This window comes from Rhinolophus sinicus, linkage group LG04 (genome assembly GCF_036562045.2).
Source record: "Rhinolophus sinicus isolate RSC01 linkage group LG04, ASM3656204v1, whole genome shotgun sequence".
Classification (NCBI taxonomy): domain Eukaryota; kingdom Metazoa; phylum Chordata; class Mammalia; order Chiroptera; family Rhinolophidae; genus Rhinolophus; species Rhinolophus sinicus.
Window position 1 is genome coordinate 49,618,831 of NC_133754.1, and position 23,225 is coordinate 49,642,055.

At 36.1% G+C, this 23,225-nt stretch overlaps 1 pseudogene; it reads right to left on the reverse strand.

Annotated features, from left to right (window-relative positions):
* Window positions 1-900: 900 nt before the first annotated feature.
* The window catches only part of LOC109447054 (uncharacterized), a 110,203-nt pseudogene continuing 87,878 nt past the window's right edge, over window positions 901-23,225 (reverse strand).

The window sequence follows — 23,225 nt, forward strand, 5'->3', positions numbered from 1 at the left end:
TTTTCAAGAGAGCCTTCACCATGACATTCAATGTTTCTATATAAAAGATGTGGGAAAATTCAGATTAGTCACAAAGTTGTCTCTCTTGACTAATTATTTAAAAACGGGAACCATAAAACTAGTGATTTTCTGTTTATTCTGGTTCTAGGAAGTTCTGAGAGAAGCTTTGAGTGAATTATAGTAGCTTTACAAAGTTAAAGTTTTATTGTTGTTGTTCTGATTATTTATTCTTATTTTCTATTACTTGACTCTGTTATTTTCACATTAAAGTAAGTTAATACAATGCTATTGCTTTAATATAAGCATTTTTAAGTGTGTGGTTTTTTTGGTTTTGTTTTGTTTTTGTTTTTTCCTTGTATTTCAGTTTTTACATCTTGAAACAGATTTGTTTTTTCAGAGAAGAAACTAAACTGGATTGTATTTGTAATTTTTTTTTCTGTTTTGCTTGTTTATTTTTTTTTTAGATTCCACATATAAGTGAGATCTCATTGCACCTGTCTTTCTCTGACATACTTCAGTCAGTACAATAACATGAGGTCCATCCATACCGCTGCAGATAGCAAGAACTCATTCCCCTCTCTGGCTGAGCAATATTTCATTTTATATATGCACTTCCTACTCTTTATCCATCATCCACTGATGGATACCCAGGCTGCCTCCACATCTTGGCCATTGTAAACAATGCTGCCATGAACATATGGATGCACACGCCTCCTTGAGGTAGAGTTTTGTGTTTCTTTGGATAAATAACCAGAAGTGGGATTATTGGGTCCTTCTTTATCTCTTGTTATAGCCCTTGTTTTTTGTTTTTGTTTTTATGCCAAATGATCTTTAATTGAAATATTTTCCTTTGTAGGTTTTAACTAGTGGGGCATTCTACTGCACCACTATTGATGTCCTTTATGATGCCATGAGGGTGGCAACCATCAACATTGCAGCCCACAGGCTATGCAGTCCCCAAGATCTCTTTAAGGGTTCCAGAGAGTTCCCTAGCTAAAGATCGGTGCCACATCTGTTGGGCAATGTTGACAATCTCATCAAAAGTAATATTGCCACTGTGCTTATGTATTTGTTTGTTTGTTTATTTATTTATTTATTTGCTTCTTTCTGCCTCTTGGTGTTTCTTTGAAGGCTTTGATGATCAGGGCAGAGGCAGAATGTGCCACCTCAATCTAGGCCTGTCTGTTTTGCATAATGAGTTTCACTGTGATCTTCAGACCCTTCCAATTACCAGTTGCTTTAGTGATGTCATCACCAAACTGTTTTGGAGATGGACTCAGGGGGCCGATCTTGGGGGCCAGGGCAGATGCAGCATCAAGTTCCCCACCAGTGCACCTCAGGTATACACAACTTTGATCTTGTTGGAGTTGAAATTTGGTGGCACGGTGGAGGCGGCTGGGGTTGGATGAACCCAGCTTCGGGACAACTGAAGAAAGTTGCACCTTGGCTTCCTCTGAGCCGAAGCTGAAAGCTAGCTTTTGTTTTAAAGTCTATTTTGTCTGGTATAAGTACTGCTACCCCAGATTTTGGTTAATTGTTTGTTTCCATTTTCATGAACTGTATTTTCCATCCCTTACTTTCAGTCTGTGTGTGTCTTTTGATATGAAGCGAAACTCTTATAGGCAGCATATGTAAGGGTCTTGTTTTCTTATCTATTCAGCCATCCTATCTTTTGATTTGAGCATTTAATCCATTTACATTTAAAGTAATTATTGATAGATATGTAGTTATTGCCATTTTACTATATGTGTACACACACACACACACACACACACACACACTTTTTTTTCATCTTAAAGAAGTCCCTCTGAGATTCCTTGTAATACTGGTGTGGTACTGATGAACTCCTTTCGCTTCTTCTTGTCTTGGAAGTTCTTTAACTGTCCTTTGATTTTAAATGATAGCTTTGCTGGGTAGAGTAATCTTGGTTGTAGGTCTTTTCTTTCCATCACATTGAATATTTTGTTGAATCCCTTCTGGCCTGCAAAGTTCTGTTGAGAAATCAGCTGACAGTCTTATGGGAGCGCCCTTGTAGGTAACTAACTGCTTTTCTCCTGCTGCTTTTAAAGTTTTTCCTTTGTCTTTAAACTTTGGCATTTTAATTTTGATGTTTCTTGGAGTGGCCTCTTTGGATTCATCTTGTTTTGAACTCTGCACTTCCTGGGCTTTTATATTTATTACCTTCACTAGGTTATGGAAGTTTTCCATCACTATTACTTCAAACAGGTTTTCAATTCCTTGCTCTCTCTCTTCTCCTACTGGTACCCCTATGATGCAAATGTTGGAATATTTGATGTTGTCCCAGAAGCCCCTTAAATTATCCCTTTTTTAAAATTCTTTTTCTTTTTTTTACTCTGATTGGGTGTTTTTTACTACCTTATCTTCTAAATTGGTGATTTGAGCCTCTGCTTCATCTAATCTGCTGTTAATTCCTTCTAATGTATTCTTCATTTAAGTTATTATAGTCTTTATTTCTGATTGGTTCTTTTTAATGTTTTCTATCTCCATTTTTACATTTTTTTTTAATCCCCTTGTTGAAATTCTCACTGAAATCTTTGGGCATCAATATAAACAGTGTTTTGAACTCTGCACCTGGTAGGTTGCTTCTGTCTATTTTATTTAGTTCTTTTTCCAGAGCTTTGTTTTGTTCTTTTATTTTGGATATGTTTCTTTGTCTCCCCATTTTGGCTGCCTCTCTGCATTTGTTTCTATGAATTAGATAGAGCTGTTATATTTCCCTGTCTTAGTAGAGTGGCCCTAGGTAGTAGATTGCTGTGGGGCTCAGTGATGCTGTCTCCCCAGTCACCTGAGCTGGTACTCCAGGTATGCCCCTTATGTGGGTTACATGTGCCCTCCTGTTGTAGTTGAGCCTTGGTTGCTGTTTGCACTTCAACAGAAAGGATTAACCCTCAGTCTGATTGGTTATGAAGACTCACTGTGACTACATTGGAGAAGTTGTTGTGCAGGGGCTGACCCTACAGAGCAGGATTTTCTTTGGCAGGGCTCTGAAGCCTGACCAGTCTGCCTTTTGGGTGTGTTGTTGGGAGGGAGCCCACCACAGGCTAAGCTCAACGGCAGCCTGTGTCCTCTCCTCAGCCACAAAACAATCCTGTGGCATGAGCCACAAAGCACTCCACAGTTGGCTGCCATTGGTGCTGGGCTTGAACATGCCTCAAGAGGTTAATCCATGAACTGAGGCCGGCTGCCACTCATGCTGGGTTTAGGGCTTCTCAGCAAGAGGCATGAGACACTCCAAAACCAGATGCTGCTTGTTTGGGTTTTGTGAACCTTTGAGGAAATTTATGAAATCCACAGCATGAACCAAGACAGGCCTTTTTTACAGAAAAACCACTGGAAGCAGCTTTAGTGTTCCTCAAATTTGGGTGGGGCGGGTCTCAGGGAATCAGGCAAAGGAATGGTGTCAGCCAGGTTGATGGAGACCCAGATATGGTGGCCATCTGTATCTGCATGCCAGGAGAGGGGAGAGCTCAACAAAGAAACCATGGCTTCCGGCAGCTCCTGCATCTCAGAGAAAGCTGCCCCTCCAGCTCTAACTCTGAAGCCAAATATTTAGTTCCTCCCATATGTTCCTGGTTCCTTTCAAGCTTCTGTCCCAGCGCTGGAGCTCAGAGTGAATGAGTCCTTCAGCAAGTAAGTCTGTGTGTGGACCCTTTAAGAGGAGCGCCTGGGAATGCAGCCACTCTATTTTCACTCAGCTACAATCTCTGCTGGTTTTCACAGCTAGAAGTTATGGGGACTTTTCTCCCTTGCATTGGTACCCTGGGCTGGAGAGGGAGCCTGGTGTGGAGTTGGGGCCCCTTGTTCTTCTGGGGATTAAAGGGGGAACTCCACAGCCAAGATATCTCTCCCAATTTTTAATGGTCACATATGTGTGTTTCGCATCTCTGCCCCTCCTACCAGTCTCAAGGTGGCTTTTTCTGTATGTCCTTAGTTGTAGGGCTTCAATTCAGCTAGACTTCAGATGATTTTCAATGATGGTTGTTCTCTAGTTTACTTGTAATTTTGATATTGTCATGAGAGTAGGTAAGCACAGTATTTACTTACTCTGCCATCTTGACTCTATCTGTAGCGGGTAATTTTTGTATACACCTTTGGTTGAATGAATGCATTATTTACTGTCCAGGACAGGCTTACTGCTTTCTCAGAAGTCCAATATGTATAGATGTGTTTAAGAAAAGAATATCATTTTCTCTGTCATCTTTCTACAGACTCCTCTTATATTTCAAAATTATACTGAACATGTTACATGAAATCCAAAGAATAAGACTACTATAAATTAACCAAAAGTCACACACATAAATTGGCTACATTGGATTATAATTATAACCTTTATTCATGTCAGACTATTATATTTAACACATAGCTCTGGCAAAATCGATCTAAAGTCTTAATTTCAATATAAAGGCTTTTTGAATAAAAACACAATATGTGAATTGGTTCTTAAGAAAGTATGGAGAATTAATTGGCAGACTCCATCAAGATAAAAAGATACTCTATGAAACTTGCAAAAACTGGAAACTTTTAAGTCATTTAGTTATTAAATAACAAACAGTATGTTTAGCATCACATTTCTAAATATTAATATAAAGAGTTGAGCACAAATGACTAGCAAGCACTTAAGGATCTTGCCAATTCTATAGGTATTCTTCCTAATTTGGTTTAGTCTCAATTAAAAATATAAGAAAAGTTTTTGTTATATAATTTATTCTGTTACATAATCTGAGAGAATCTATTTTTAAAAGGGAAAAAGAAAGAAAAGATATTTCACTGGTTGTCTGTTATTTTTGTGTTATTATTATATTATTATTTATTTGCTGTTTTTTATTACTATGTATTCTTATTGTTTTTGTTTCCCATTGAGAAAATCATCTGATTCATTAAATTTAAAAAAGGCAAGGTTACTTTTTCTCCATCAATATTCATAATTCATTTGAAATAGTAGAAATTATAAAATTCTAATATGCAAGCCTCTTTATTGGGATAAAGCAGAAAGATTTAGAATCCCAGGTAGACAGAAAATGTGCCATCTGAGTTGAAAGATGATGTCTCTTAAAACATTCTATTGCTATTCTCAATATATTTTAATACACTAGGTTCACTCTATCCACAGCTTTGTTTTTTGTGGTTTCAGTTACTAGTGCTCAACTGTGGTCTAAAAATATCAAATGAAAAATTCCAGAAACAAACAATTCATAAGTTTTATTTTTATTTATTTTTAAGAGTAATTTTCCTATGCCTGAGTAGATTTCCAGTGTCCTCCCAGGTATCTAACAATATGGGCCAAGATTTTAACTTCATTTTACATGTGAACCCAAAGTATATCTTGCTTGGTTTTAATATACACTGAGTTTTCCAGGAATTCAACTACCTTCTACACTGAAGGAAGACTGTATTTGTTTTGTTTGGATATTTACCAAGAGCTGTTCACTATATATATATGGAAAATCCCCTCACTGAAGGCAACACCCATAGCAAACCCCATTGTTTTCTGGCTGTATTGTACCATGGCTTCCTCATTCACTGTGATTTTAAGTATACAGTAGTCCCTTCTTATCCACAGGGGATACATTCCAAGACCTCCAGTGGATGCCTGAAATCACAAATAGTACTGAATTCACAAGTTTCAAATTGCATATTGTTGGGAGTAGAGGGGTGAAATCTCATTCTATCCTGCCCAGGGTGTGAATCACCCCTTTGTTACTTAGCAGTTATTTTGGTGATCATATCGACTATTGAGGTATTGCAGTGCTTATGTTCAAGTAACTCCAATAGTAGCTTAAAGCTAAATCACTATGCCTACATCATTTATCTCACTTTATTCTATCATGTAGGCAATGCACCATCTCACATCATCAAAAGGGTGAATGCCATACAATAAGATATTCTGAGAAACGAGAGAGAGAGAGAGAGAGAGACCATGTTCATATAACTTCATTACAGTCTATTGTTAGAATTGTTCTATTAATATTTTATTATTAGTTATTGTTGCTAATCTCTTACTGTGCCTAAAATTAAACTGCCATAGGTATATATGTATAGGAACTAACATAGTATATACAGGATTTGATATTATCTGTGGTTTCAGACATCCACTGGGTGGGGGGTAGGGGGTTCGTGGGTCTTAGAAGGAATCTCCCATGAATAAGGGGGACTACTATATGGCACTTACCAGCACAGTTGATTTCCCTGTGAATACAGGACAGAAAGTACAGAGAAGACACTTTTCTTTTAGCATAATTACTCTTTCTTGATTTTGAGCAGAGGCTGCTGCTTCCAGATGCAACAGACTTCACCTTAACTGATGGCTTTGCTTTTACCATCACCTGCTGAATGGGGGATAATCACTGCACTGGGCTAGTTTCAACTGAATGAGCGCCACTAAAGGAAATGGAATTAAGGCAACCTGGCCTATATGGCTAATGGAAGGTCATGTCTGTGGGCAAGGATTTATGTTACCTGCTGTCACTGAGAATCTTTGAGAAGTATTTGACCCACTGTGTTTTCATCTGTGCTGGCATTGCTTCAGCTCTCTCCAGATTCCCTCTGCATCTCAGCGTATTTCACAAACATTGATTCATACTTTGGCAACAATCATTAAGCTTTTTTTTTTCTTTTCCAATGTTAAATGTTTTATACATTCCCCCCACCCCGAGTGTTAGAAAAGCCAGTAAATGCAGAGAAAATTCCATGTAACATATTAATATACCATAATATTTATCTTTTCTTTTTTTTTCTTCTTTTTTTTTAACTCACACTAACACATGCATGCTCCTTTGAATGACTGGACTACTAAAGACCTATTGATAAAACTTATTGTAAGTTATCTCAGGAAGCAAAGCCAGAGACAGGCCTTTAAAATAGTGGTTTGTTTGCCTGACGTGAGTGATACTGCTGAGAGATGAGGAACATAGATAGGTGATCTATCCTTACAGCCTGGAATGGATTATTTTTGGAAGCTATGAAAGAGGCAAGTACATTTTAGAATAATGGTAAGCTTTTTATTACGGGGGGAAAAAGGCTAACAGATTATAAATTGAGGGTACCTGTGCAGAATAAAATGCATAAATTGTTTTTCTAAAATTATTTAAAAATAATTGTTGGCAGTATTATGCAATTTATTTCCTGGGGAAGAAAATGAGAATATGCATATCAAAAAAAGAAGTATTAAGATTTCTGCTCACTCAGTATTGCCACATATATTTCCCTTACAAACTCTGGAGTGAGAATAAGGAATTGACTTAGCAAGAGAAATATACATCTAAGAAAACTGAAAACTACATAAAAATATATATTTGCTTTTAAAGTTTTTTTTCATATTAGTCTATCCAACTTAAAGTTACTCTTTAAGGTAGAGTTCGTATGCAGTTGTATTAAAAAGGTCAATTTTTAAAGTAAATATTTATCGTCCAGTAAAATATTACAAAAATGTCAGCTCCTTCTTTAATTTTCAGCTATAGGTTGAAGGGGTTCAGAACAAACCTCCCCAACATGTGCTGCTTTGGCATGTGGATTATTTTGAGCTGAAGGCAACCAAGAACCTGTGGGTGAAGAAGAAATTTCTGCCCTTCCCCTAACTACCTGGAATAATCTAAATCAGGGGTCCTGCCCATAATGAGTTATTACCCAAAATAACTTTTTATGACCTGTCAATATGACAAGGCAAATATTTAATTACAGAACATCTGATCTTATCGTCCTGCAATGACCTTCCTCCCCCCTGGCCTCAGGCACCTTAGAATGTCATATAGGCCTCATTTTACATGTCTGTCTCTGGAAACTCTCATGTATGTGGGGTCGGGTCACTGACTTCGGCATGTACGTGGGGTTTCCCTATGTGCGTATGTAATTGAATTTGGTTATTTTATTAGTCTCATGTCAATTTGATTATTAGACCAGCCAAAAAAACCTAGAAGAGTAAAGAAAAATGTATTCCTCCCCACAAGGTATTGGTGTATTATCTCATATTAAGGTAAATTGGTATCTTCCTAGGAAGACTAAGTTCTCAGGGAGGTTGCCAGGGTCCAGTTTGGCACAGTATTATGTTTTAACTCATGACTGATTTACATTACACATGCAGCATTCAAGGCGTAGGCTTTCGTGTCTTCAATCATTGTTGATGTTAATGTCTGGTTGTCAGGGATATGCGTTTTAAAGCTGGATTAAGCCAGGTAGCAAGTCTCTATGACCTAGGCAAAGACTGAAAACTCAAAGCTCTTAGTTCTGTGCTTTGCTCAGCCAGTGACTCAAGGTGTGATCTCAGGCAAGTCACTTAACCATTATTAACTACTTAATTATTCCCACTATAAAACAAAGCTTAGTGAAACATGAGGCAATATAAAACTTCAGAGAGAAAATTATGAGCCCAGTTTTATACTAAAAGGCATTTAGGCAATATTCTTAAAAGTGAATACGAACTTGTATCTTTGACTGCTTTTTAATTGCACTTGAGTCAGTCTCTGGGCTGGAAAAGGATTTGGAATTCATTCAGTTGTAACTCTCCTGATACTTCATTTGAGTGATAACATGTAATACCATTGTAAATCAGAACTTTTGTTTTTGGGTTGATGAAATGTTTTAGTATGATTTTAAATATGTTAAGTCAACCTTATTCTCAATTGAGAATATAGTTTATATAGCCCTTCCTCATATATCTACAAACTTGTACCAAGCAGTTACTATAAGAGCACACACAGTAATTTAATATATATATATATATATATATATATATATATATATATATATATATATATATATATATATATGATGAGGACATCAGAGTATTAATTAGACATGAAAATCACTATCAAACCTAGTAATCAATTTAACCTGCTTCTAGTTTACCCATAAGTAGGATTGCTAGATAAAATACAGGATGTCAGCTAATTTGTTTCAGATAAATGGTGGATTAATATTCTTTTAAGTTAAGTATGTCTCAAACAATATTTGGGACATACTTATACTAAAAAGAGGATTCTTTGTTTATATGATATACAAATTTAACTGAGTATCCTGTATTTTTATTTGTTAAACTTGGCAATCCTCTTCATAAATCAAGTTTTTACCTTGATCCCTCTTCTAATTGCTACTTGTATCACTGCACCTCTTTTCTTGAGCTGGCATTAGACTCTTCTGAATCCCCATGGTATTCAGTGATCACCTCTGTTAGAAATCTTGACAAAACACAATGAAGCACTCTGTTTATTTTCCTTATCTCTCATACTGGAAAATAAGTTATCTCAGGCAAAAAAAAAAAAAACACCCACATTACATGTGTGACATTGCTTTGAAACATAGCCAGATCTCTACCAGTTCCTAAATAATCTGTATGGGCAGAACACTCAATTCCCAATTATATCTTTTCACCATCTTACCTGCTTTATTTTTCTCTGCAAGCAAATTACAGACACTTATCATAAAAACAAGGCAAACTAACCAAGAGAAAATTTCTCACCTACCATTTTGGGATGCATGTGTGAATTGGCATTAGTTATTAGTTATAACTATTACAAATATTTTATTAGTATTAATAGTTACAATATCAAAGGTTGAGAGCGGCTTACATTTTTAATAAATTTTATCACTTGTGTATGTAGCAAACATTTTTGAAGTACATATAAAATGCCTGGTCACTGTGTGTATATATTTATACGTATTCATAATATTCAGCAGTATTGAACAGTGGTAGGGAGCGGAACTCTGGGATTAGAAATATGGATTTAAGCCTTTCTGTTGCCTCTTCCTAATTTCTAAGCCAAGTTTTGCTACCTCATTGGTCTAGTGTGAAGATTAAAGATAACACTTATAAGACACTTAGGTCATTGTCTGGCCCAGAGTAAGAACTCAACATAATGGTAGCTGGCATTTTTATTAGAACAGACTCAAGATTACCTTTATAAAATTGTGTTATCTTTTACATGTGTTCAAATATGCTTTCTTGAGTAGATGAAAAAGAGGTAGAGTTACGGGTAGGATTTCAACCTAATTCTGAAGTACTCTTACAAGAGAGTCCCACATAGAGAATCATCTGTCACATGCCATGTAAGAGGAAGTGAAAACAAAATAGTTAAGAATAGTCCAGAGCAAAGAATGGCTCAGGAGTTGTGTCAACCCAGATATTTGTATTACATTGAGGAAATTCCCTAACCTCTTTGACCCTCAATGCTTTCATCTGCAAAGAAAAAGAAAAAATCAACTTTGTTTTGAAAAGCAACTTAAATATCTAGAGCACCTAGCTTACTGTTTTACACACACACAAAAAAAAAAATGTCATTTAGTAAAGGTGATTTTTCTTTTTTCTCCTTTTCCTTTTCCTTAAAGTATAAACCCTATGTTCTCATCTTGGTTTTAAGTTTACTTAAACAGTACAATTGCCTAAACTTACATTAAATTTCCTTGAACGAGACATCCTCTGCGTAAGTCACTGAAGCTGAGTTCAAACTGTCTGGACCTCTCACTTTTGTATTCCTCAGAACATTCTGAGCCACATTCATCAATATTAACACTAACATAAGGTCATAAAAGTGCAGGAAGCATATGAAGACTCCTTTACAGGCTCATCCACAACAGATCTCTCTGTCCATCCCTGTACCTTCTCCCATTAACCCCATACACAGCACCTGAGTCCTCCTTCTCCTGTTCAGTAATCTCCACCAACCAATCAATGCTGCAAACAGATAAAACATATTGCAAACATATTTTCATTTCACTTCTAGCATTCCTCTCGACTTATTGATTTGTTAGTTTTCTACATGAACATCTTCCATGTCGTTCTTCATTGCTTTTGTCCTCATGCTGACATCAACTATTGGTCTATTATACACATGTACATAAAAACCAATTAGTTTTTAATCACTCTAATTCTTCAAAGGCTACACTAAACTCATATAAAATTTCTAGGGATTCTTTTTTCTACACATGGATTCAGGTGCTGAAAGCATACTTTAAAATGTCCACGGGATGAAAATCAAAAATAAGAGAGAGAGATATAAGATATCTTCAGAGAGAGAGAGAGAGAGAAAGATATTACCCACCTAAAATGGTACCACTTAAAAAAAAAAAAAAAAAAAGATAAACAAACAAAACAAAATTTTCGTCTACCCATCATTGATCTTTTGTATGGATTAATATTCATTCTCCAATGAATATTTTGTCATTTTAGGATTTAGTATACGTGCTTTCAACTCTACAAAGATGCATTATTCTGTCCTTGTTAAGAGAGCTTCTTAAGGTAATATCCTTACACTTGATATAGCAAAACAAAGAAATTAATGCCTTTTGAAAAATTAGAAATAGATGTAATTACCTCTTCTGACAAAAAAAAAAAAAGAATAGCCGATTTGTGTCTGCACTTTGTGCCCTAAATTTCACTATCACTTGCTTACTTTTTGACAGCATACCTTTTCACATATTAAAAACAAAACAAAACAAAACAGCAAACTACAAAAACAAGCTAAAAGTAAAATAACAAGTAATTCTTTATTGGGAAAACAATGGTAAAGTATTATTGAATGCTTTTTATTACCTAAAATCTTGATTTTCTTTCATAAAGTACACTCAAACTTCTTCCCTTTGCTATAATCCACACAAATGACAAACTTAAGAATGCTTAATAAGTCTATCCAAACTTGCTTACACAAGTCTGTAATTTTTAATATACAATCATGTCAAATTTTCTGTGTAGAATTGAGAAACTTAGTTTTTTTGTAAATATCAATAGACCAAAACTCAGTAGCTAATGCTAACACTCAGGGTTCGGCAAATGTGGTGGCAACTGTGATTGATAAAGAAATTAGGGTATTAGGGAAGGAAGGAGAGAAGGAAGGAAGGAAGGAAGGAAGGAAAGGAGAGAGGAAGGAAAGAAGGAAAGCAGAAAGAAAATGAAGAAAAAGTAGCCTTTTTTAAATATCCCAAAATCCATTCACTTACTTACAGATATGAGAGTGAATACATTCATTTGATCTAACTTTGATCTCACTATAAACCATATGCCCTATGCAGTCCTGAGTGCTGAAGACAAAAAGCAAATGTCCCATTCATTATCCTTCATGGATCTAATGACCTAAAAGGAGCACTAGGTACAATCATTCATTTTTTTAATGTACAGGAAGACTCTAGTTACTCAGAAAAAAATATCCTAAATTCAGAATTCTTTAGGGTTCTTAAGATGGACTATTCAAATAATAAATAATCTATGCCTTGAACCAAAAAGGCAGATTCTAGAGGGTAGGAAGGCATGTTAAGTAGATGTTGGCCACATACCATAGGACAAAGCTCTTTAGGAGGAAAATTTACTCTGTTGGTAAGACATGGGCTATAGCAAAGAGTTCAGCAATCTGGAAACATGATGAGTGGCACAATTCATTTAACTTGAATGTTTTTCTTTAAGAATAATATTGGATTCATTTGTAAAAATAGATTTGTTTTCCATATCCCTAACGATTTCATCTAAATACTAGTATTTAAAGTGTCTTGTTGAGACAATGAACATAAAACTAGTGACTATTTTGTTATTTTTTTGCATGCACATACAGTATCAAGGACTTAACATAACCTTCTTTCTCCTCTGTGTCCCATAAAACTCTACAACTTCACACTCTTCACAGTTTCACAGATAGGTCAATGGCTATTGTCCAACTTTATATGAATGAACCACTTGAAAATGGCATTTTCTGTGTTGCTTAGAATATTAATATTTAAGATCATACTTTTGGAAATAGAAAGGTCAAGGACTTTTATAATTTACATCTATTTTTTTAAAAAACAGAGTCAGACTTTTTATATCCCATGTGTGTCTTGGTTTCCTAAGGTTGACATTCAGAGAACCATAAACTGGGTGTCTCAAGACAAGAGAAATCTATTCTCTCACAATTCTGGAGGTCAGAATTCTGAAATGAAGGTGTTGACAGAGCCATATTCTCTCAAAGTTTCTAAGGAAGAATCTGTCATTTCTTAGCTTCTTAGCTTCTGGTGGTTGTCAGCAACTTTGGTGTGCATTAGCTTGCAGCTCTATCACTCTTATCTCTCTGCCTCTACTGTCATGCGGTGTTCTTCCTGTGAGTGTTTCTGTCTTATTTTCTTATAAGGATACAAGTCACATTGGATTAGGATGTACCTTACATATCTCATTTAATCTTCTTCTTTTTTTTTTTTTATTAAATTTATTGGGGTGACAATTGTTAGTAAAATTACATAGATTTCAGGTGTACAATTCTGTATTACATCATCTATAAATCCCATTGTGTGTTCATCACCCAGAGTCAGTTCTCCTTCCATCACCATATATTCGATCCCCCTTATCTTCATATCCCACCCCCCACCGCCCACGCCCCTTACCCTCTGGTAACCACTAAACTATTGTCTGTGTCTATGAGTTTCTGTTTCTCATTTGTTTGTCTTGTTCTTTTGTTGCTTTTGGTTTATATACCACATATCAGTGAAATCACATGGTTCTCTGCTTTTTCTGTCTGACTTATTTCGCTCAGCATTACACTCTCAAGATCCATCCATGTTGTCACAAATGTTCCTATATCATCTTTTCTTACCGCTGAATAGTATTCCATTGTGTATATATACCACAACTTCACTTCATTTAATCTTGATTACATGTGCAAAGACCCTATTTCCAAAGAGGTCACATTCTGAAGTACTGGATACCACTACTTTAATATATGTATCTCTTGGGGGAACACAAATCAATCTATAACAATGTGTAATGCTGATGTCACCATTCTCTTTACATCAGTTTGGTGTGAAAATAGAATATCCACATTAGCGAGTAGCTATAGAAGAAATAACCATCAAGTAAGCTAGATAATATTGGGTACTTAAGGCATAAATTACTGAGACAGATGACCCATTTTAGGAGTGTCATGGTAAATGGCAGAAATTTCAAATCTGAAACCTTGAAGATTTGAAGTTTAGAATTAATCGGAAACTTAGGATGGAGAAATAAACTGACAATTTTGATAAAGAGAAACATTTAATAAATTGAATACAGTATTCAGAATTCTACTGGAATAGAAGAGCTCAAGTGAATCCTCATTTATATTGCTATTGCTATATAAGTCAACATAAAATTTTATTCTGCATTCTGAGGTGGCTGCCATATTTTCTACATAAAAAATCAATCATAATCTGTATTGTTTTTCTAAAGATGCTGTAATAAACTACCACAAACTGGGTGGCTTAAAGCAACAGAAATATATTGCCTCACAGTTCTGGAGTATAGAAGTTCAAAATCAAGATGTCAGCAGGGCCGTGCTTTCTCTGAGACTGGGTAGAATCTTTCTTTGTTCTTCCTAACTTCTGGTGGCAGCCTGCAATTGTTGGCATTCCTTGACTTACATTACTCTATTCTCTGCCTCTGTTATCACATAGATTTCTCCCTGTGTGTCTTTGTCTCTTCTCTTCTTATAAGAACAACAAGCATATTGGGTTGGGGCCCAATCTAATCTTAACATGATTACACCTACAAAGACCTTTTTACAAATTTGGTCATATTCATGGGTACTGGGGGTTAGAATTTCAATATATCTCTTTGAGGGACACTATTCAACCCATAATAGCCTGCCTACTGAGTTGTAGCTTCCACATGCTATCCCCTTTTTAATGTAATATAAAACTAATGTGGATTGCCTAAAAGTTGATCACTTGACATTTTGAGTAATGTTTTTGGCAGCAATCAGACACTTTCAAATGTATTTTAAAAACATCTGTTTTTTAAAATAAGAAATAACTCCCAGCATATTTGGAACTGGAAGTCCCTCTGGGTTCGGCTGGTTTGGAGGAAGTGCTACTGCCAGCCATTCCTTCCATCAGCTCACAGGGACCATGTGCTATGTATTCATTTTTCAGGTAAAATAGAATTAAACTGAATTTCATTTAATAAATTATTTTGATAATGCCTTTTCTTTAAAATCATTGGAGAACCCATAAACTACCCAAACTGCAACTAAGAATCACTGTACCAAAATATTTTTTCTATAAGGAAAATATATGAATACATATTAAACATAATTGATCAAAATCTTTAATATTTTTTCTTATAAACCCTAGAATTGAGTCTTCCTTTTGTCTCAGCTGTCTTTAAAAATGCTTTTAGTAATGTCTGTAAAGCAGAAGAATTACCCACTCTGAAAATGGCATGATGATAAATTACTTTATTGTTAAAAGTGACCTTAAGAAACCTTTGAATAATTTAAATATACCAATTATTTTTAAAGTTAAATTGAAGGATATTATCAAATGAATTCTAAAATCTTGAGTTAAGTTTATGAATCATTTTGGACCTGAATTTGAATAATATTTGGTAAGATTTTCATTTGCATATATATTAATTATTCAACAAATATCACAAAAATTACTTTCAAGACTTGGAACTGTTCTTCTTATAAATTTGGATTTATCATATGAAGATAAGAGGCATAAATCTGTTATTTTCTTTTGGTTCACAATGCACTAAGTTTCCTTATTAAGGGGCCAATCTCATTAGGTATCACAAGCTCTGATCTTAAGGACTTCCCTAGTCTTTCAGTGTCTCTCCTTCCATGTTTGTAAAATAAAGGGGATTGGATTAGCTATTTTCAAGCTATAAAATGCAGAGATGCTAATTAAATCACTTTTGAAATACTTGTGGATAATCTTGGCTTATAATAATATACTTGAACAGTTAAGTATTTAGGCCCATCTTAGTGAAGAGGGTGCAGAAACAGCAGAAGCAGACTAGGCCAATTCATGCATAAAAATTACACAGTGAACAAGAGTGGCACACCTGCCTTCATTCTGGGAACAAAAAATGCATGTGCCTAACCAATAATCCACCCCAACATTTACAAGGGTGATTAATTAACTGTGAATGCGTGATTCTTGAATACAAACTTGTGTGTATTCTACATGAGTCATGTAATACAAATTAATGTTGTCTCATAGATGTATAATTCTTATGAGTCAATGCCAAAAGGTCCCCAGTCTCTCGTTGTTCCTTCTTGTCTAGAAGGAGCAAAAGGAGTAGATTAAACATCAGGAAATTTCATCAAGTCATGTCAAACTCTATTCAAGCTACAGCCTATCCTGCTCGTGCCACATTTTGTCATTACCATACACCCTACCTCAGGCATTATGCCCTGAGGTGCCCAAAGGGTTTTAGATAACAGTAAGACAACTTCATTAAGATTGGCACATTACCAGAAATCCAGATGCACAAAAGTGTTGGCAGACACAGTACCTGGTTCATTAGACGACCAGTGCAGTCTGTGCAGTCAGGAGACATTATGAGCATCCACTGAGCATGTTTACCCTGTGACCACGATTTAGACAGGGTCAGTATAGTAGCACATAAGACATGACTGTCAGTAAGGTGGATGATGGAGACTGATATTTAGATTGTGTGTGATAGTCCTCAAGCCCTTTCTTATACATCATCTTATCTGACCTTTATAATAATACTCAAGGTAAGTCTCACCTGTGGTTCCATCAGGATTATCAAAGTGTCCATGGAGACCCCAGGTATCCTATTTTGCCATGTGTAGTGTGCACTTTTTCGGCCCAATTTGCAAGGGAAAAATAAGGATGCACATTATACATGGGTAGTTCTAGTTCTGTCTCTATATAAATGTTTTTAATTCTTTTATTTATGCTTATAAGTTAAAAGGGTAACTCTAGAAATCAATAACGATAATCATATGCAAAATAATATCCTGGAATACGATAATCAGTTTTGTTGAACTTATGACAAACTTGTAATGACAAAGACTTTTTGGCCTTTTATGATGTGTAAATGTCGTAAATTTGTTACTGGTACATAAAATTTCTTGTGCCTTGTATCTGTTCTTGTGTTTTGTCATTATTTGTTACATAAAATTTCTCGTATCATAATATTTTAAAAAATAAATGCTAAAATTCCTTTATAATACAAAAAACAAGTACCTAAATGTAAACAAATAAAAATTTGAATTAAAAAATTAAAATGAAAGATTTTTTTTCCCTGAAAGTTTGGGCCAAAAACGTGGATGCTCATTATACATGGAAAAACATGGTAATCAGTGCCAGAGCTCAGACTAGTACTTGATATCCTGTTTTAGATATCCTAAACTTTACAGACTGTTTGAGAAAATAGTATAAAGATAACACTCATTTCACTAATAAATTACAACACTTTAGTCCCATACAGAAATATGTTGTCGTGATTATCTAGATATTTTTAATAACCCTTAAGTTGTCCATATATTTGTATAACATTTAAATTATCTAGAGATATGAACAATGTTTAAATTATCTACATACTTTTATTAACATTTCTTTGGTTCACATTATTAAAAATTACCTCAATTCTCAAACTTCTATATCAAATAAAATAGAAAATCAGCAAATAGAAACATCCAAATAAATATGATTATTTGACATCCAGATGACTTGCACTGACCAGACCCATAGTGTACTGAATACAGAGGGTGCCAACAAAATGTATACACATTTTAAGAAAGGAAAAACTGTATTAAAATTGTAATACTCAATATATATCGATAACAAAAGACGAATATAAGTCATGTGTATACATTTTTGTTTGGCACCCTGGGTATATCCCCAGGTCAGTTATTTGGAGCAACTAGATACTGTCCAAAAATATATATAATCACCTGAAAGACATAATGAAAACTGGAGGATAAATATGTAACTTCTAAAGTTCTTACTGACCAAGTCACCTCGTCACAAAGTACCTCTACAGTGAAGATTTCAACCTTTTTAGTACACAGCAGAGCAGGGAGGAGACAGACCTGTCTGAGTACAGGCCAGATGCCAGATGCTGAGTGCAGGCCAGATGCCAGATGTGGATCAGCTAGCCACTCTACTAGCCCACTTTCAAAACCATGAAACCTCTCTAGATCAGTTTTCTCATTTGTAAAATGAGGATAAAAATGGAACAAATTGCATGGAGCTGCATATGAGATACTACTACTCAGTGAAGAGACTGGCCCATGATACGTGCTCAATAAACACAACTACACAGAGACAATTAAAAAGTCCATGGTTTGCAATCAGTGGGACGCAAAGATGTTTCCCCTTCTGACTTTGAAGCATTTCTCTGATACATCCTCATGCCACGCCTTAATTTATAGTTGACCCCTTCCTCACCATGTTCTTTTAATGAGTTCATGGACTCTATGTCTATACCACATCTTCAGTCTTTTCCTATTCCTGCAGAAATGGCCAGGTGACTTATACTATGTGCTTAGTACACCTCTGTTGTATGGAATCATGGAATTTCTGGCACAAGCTTTTAATAATAGAATAATGTGAAATGATTCAATTGGATATAATTGAAACTTACATTTCTCCACACTATTCAGAATTTTTTTTATTGGGGTGAAAATGGAAACCTTTTGAGCATATAATCAAAACTATGGAGAGTTGCCTCATAAACCTATAGGATCTGACCATGGAGTTTAATATTTTCAACACCTAAAAACTACAGCAGATTTTGCAAAAAATAGAGCTAAAAGTGTGTTCACGTAGGGTCTTAAGTAATTTGTCAATTTTATCAGTAGGTAACATGGCAGGAGAAGAAAAGGGAAGGTTGATGGATGTTCTGAGGCAATTTTTTATTTACTGTTTAGGGAAATTAACTTATGTTTTCCATATTTTGTGTTGACACAGAATATTACTTTTCTGAATAATTGTTATAAAATTCACTGTTATATATAAGTGGCATATGTTAAGTGTTAAGAATTTTTTAAATGCAGGGAGAGAACATGTATTCCCATGATTCCTGAATTTTGGGCAATTAGGAATTGATTTGGGGATTACAGGAAGGTAAACAGGGAAAAGCTTTAGCATGTGACTTTTCATTCAGTGTTTGTACCCGAGAGTGTAGAGATACGTAAATTTCCATATGAGTGTCAGATGACTCTAGGGGTTGAATAAACCAGGTTTTTCATCTCTCTGTCTCTCTCTTTTCTTCACTCTACTTTGTCCATCACTCTCTTTTTCTTTCTGGAGCATTGACTTATATCACAATCCCTTTCAGAACCCCCTCCCATCCCACGTCCTTCTCCATTCCGTAAGAACTACAAATCTTTCCTCAGGTATTATGGCAATTTTGCTTCTTGGTATTGACTCAAACTGGAATTATCAGGGTGTCACCAAGCAGGTTGGCAGCCTAAGATTCAAAAGATTATTTAGACCTTATTTTGAACCTCACTAAGCACAGGGGGTTGGCTCAGTTTTAAGTCAGGAAAATAAAAAACAAAAGTTGCAGGGTTGATTTCTTTGAACTTCAGGGTCCTACCTGAAAACAGCAGTTAGTTCCCATAGTCACAGACAGGTCAGGAATTTGTGTAACATTCCTCAGAATTTATGGCCTTCATCATTATGAATGAGATCATTCAAAGGAGCACTCCTCAAGCAATAGTTTCAAGAACTATTATCACAGCATCTGTTAACACTAATGGCTAGAGAATGCCTGCAGCAGTTCAAGGTGATCCTGTATGCACTGGCATGTAAAATCACATACAAGATCCTTCTTGAACTCTAACTTAACCGAGACGTATCCTTTGATAAATAATGCCCATAATTGGAGCAAAAAATGAAGAGTATCAGAAACAATGAGCTCTTGGCTATTTGGTCAGTTCTTGGTTATTTGAGTAGAAATTGAAGAGGGAAGGATGGTAGGGGTCCAGGGCTGGGACCTCTGTGGAGGCCTGAGCATCAGGGCAGGCTCTGCCTCCCGCAGTTACAGCATTGCCAGCAGTTCTTTGCTTCTGCCTGCAGGCTCAGCCTTGCCAGGCCCAAAGGCAACATTGGCCCATCCTGGCTCATGAGAGCAACCACAAAACCTGGGCAGAATGCCATTAGGGACGCGTGCAACATAGGGTAGGTATCAGAGCCCCGTGTCTTCGTGGATGCCCGGGAGGCCAACTGAGGGCACTCTCAGGTTCACAGGAAAGTTCATCTGCAAAGTTTGTCCTTGTGTGATGTTTACTCTCTCTCCTGTCTTTCTTGCAGACACACACACACAGGCATGCACTGAGACAGACAGACACACACACACATGCGCAAGCGAGCACACACACGTTCTTAGTAAATACCATTTGTTTACAAACTAGGTGGCCTAAGCTTGCACACAGAAGGCCAGACGTAGCATCCCAAAATTTCGAGCAGGCACCTCCGGACTGGAGAGGAGTGGATGAGGCCCAGAAAGCTGATCCAGAACCAAGGCTTGACCAATGTACGGAAGGTCAGGAACGCGAGAGTCAGACATGGAGAAGCAAGAGTTTGGGGAGTATCTAAACAACTTAGAGATGTGGGACTGAGTCATAGACTGACACAGCAGCAGTAAAAATCTGGGTGGAGAAACGGGAGGCAGAGCATGGAAGAACATGCTCATGGAAACGTGCACATCAGCTTTGCTACTTTGAAATCAGTTTCCTTAGATAACACCTTTCTCTCAGCCGACTTATTCCTATTCAAATATAACAGAATGTACCTAAATTGCTAAATTGCTGAGAACTAATCTAGGGAGAGTGTCTCCTGGCATAATAGGTCCTTCATGAACACCAGTTTACTTTTACTAAGCCAGCAACACCCTTTTTCTTATGCCTCACTCTCTGATTTCTGCATGTGAAAGTGCCGAAGACTTCTGATGCGTCAGAACAAGGCCTGGAAATCTGACAGTTACATAGGTAATTAATTAAAAGCATCAATAAACATAAAGACACCCCCCCCATAAAAGTCCAGTAATTTCTGGTTTAAGACTAAATGTAAATTCATATAAAATGTAATTCATATCTAAGACCTACTAAGATGAAAACAAATTAGTGTGCTGTCATTTTAAATACCAATGTATGACAATTAAGGTTATGAGGTAGTTTGGAAGTTTGGGTAGGAGAGGTATAGAAATCAGAGCTGTACAGTCCTGAACCTATAACATGTCATCTCATGTTAACATCTGTGCCAGCCACTATCGACAATGCCAATTTCTCTATTACATGCACAGGCACCTTCCCACGTTTCCTCCCAGGAAACTTTCAAAAGGCTGTTTATGTTAGGTTGAGATTTAAAAATTATGTTCACCTTATTGCTTATGTAGCAACTATTATACATGAAGTATAATCTGAGATACGCTTCTTTACAAAAATTGTATATGTAGAGACAATGAGTTTTCTTTCTCACTAGGACAGAGGGAAGGGCAGGGCTTTTAGCTTCAGAGAAAAATAGCCCTGAGGGTAGCTAACAATGGGTTTACAAAAGATTTTAAGTCCAGAAGATACAGAAGCACTACTCTTCTGATGTGTTTGTCCAGAGAACATCTGCTTCTGAAGCATGGGATGCAACAATTGGTCCCCATTGTATCTCTAGTCATCAGTCCAAAAATCTTAGCTGTAAAAATTGAAATGGGTCAGAAGCACCCATGACCACTAGAGATTAAAAAACAACAACAAAAAGTTTATTTTATGGTTTTCAAACATGCGGTACAGAATGAGTGTTTATGACATGAAGAAATCATTATACTATTATAATAAAACATCAAAATCAGAGTATAAATTTACATATAAAATATAACCTTATCTGTCAAAGACTGCCATAAAAGAGTAGTCACCGTATCACATACCAGTAGACTTCTGATGCAAAGACGGTGGTTGTCAGGGAACATGGTATTAATTGCATTTAATCTGTCCAGAACTGAGTCCATAGCACCACACAAACAGAATCCAGATTTCTGCCTACTGTTACATTTCCTTCTCATTCATCATGATATATTTCAGATATACATTTCACTCCAGGACAATTAACTGCCTAAGAACTTTCAGGCTAACAGGAGATATTAGTGACTTTGGTTGACCATCCATTTATTCCTCAAATGAAATTTGCCGGGTTCATGGACGTCCGGACAAACGAGGAAAGGAAGAAAAATCCACAAATATATATGTCAGCTAATCTAAAATACCTAATCATCATAGAATAATTCTAGAAATTTAAAATATCGAATTAAAAACACAATACATTCGTAATTTTTTTATGTTATTTAACTGAGACAAACCACCTAACAAAGAAGGTATAAATGTAACAGATTGATAGATCCTTAAAAAAAAAAAAAAATCATCCTGAGTCAGACCTCCAGGGTTCATATCCAGATGATGGTGTCAAATTTCTTAAGCACTTAGACCTGCTTCCCCATCTGTGAAATTGAAATTTTTATCCTACAGATCTCATAGTGCTGTTTGGAAAATATCTGAAATAATACACACAAAGTTCTTAGCCTAATACAGCCAGTGTACGTTGTTACCACTCAGCAAGTTAGCCATCATTTTTACTATCTTATTGATTTACTTTGGATAACATGAAAAGTGCTGACATATGACATACTCTTGTAAATCAAAATCATATTATTTTTCTATTTGTGTGACGTTTGACAATTGAAAGTGCACCTTAACTGAATAAGCTCCTTTACACTTCCCATAAACTCTGTGGAGTAGATAGGTATCATATCTGATTTGGGAGACTTTAAGTATCCTTTTCCCAGTGATCTTAAGCTAGAGAGACTAGGAAGAACAACATCTTGGAAAATTAAGGTACTCTCTCAAAACAGCGAACCAACCACAACAACTCGTAAGCAAACAGAGCAACTGTTCAGCATGGTCTCCACTATATCATAGAGGACCATGTTCACCTACAAATGAGGCTACTATATTATGGAAATAAATTGGGGATCAAGTTTTATCTATTCAGTTTCTCAAAACTATTTATGTACCACAGAGATGCCTCTCAAACCCTGCTAAGGACCGGCAGATTGTGAGGTACAGGAGAGCTAGTCTGGGAGTCAAGTCATACAGGGCTGCCCTTCTTTTTGCTTCCGCCACATTTTAACTGAGTAATCTTGAAATAGTTACTTTAAGCTGTCTCAAAATCTTTGTTTGCCCTTCTGTAAACATGGATGGTGGATGGCATTATAGATCATAAATTTGTTACACAGACTAATGTCACTTGTGCAAAGAGCTTACAGTAATCTGTAGAACATATTAAATACTCAGTTCATGGTAGTTTTCACTGTATTGTTACTATTTTCCAACTCAAATGAAAGAATAAGAGAGTTTTAAAAGTCTAAGGTCTCCTGGTCAATAAACAACTACACACACAAAACATATCAGCATGTCAACATATGTTGTATACACAGGGATCTTTGGTCCTGGGGACACCAAAGTCCTCAGGAG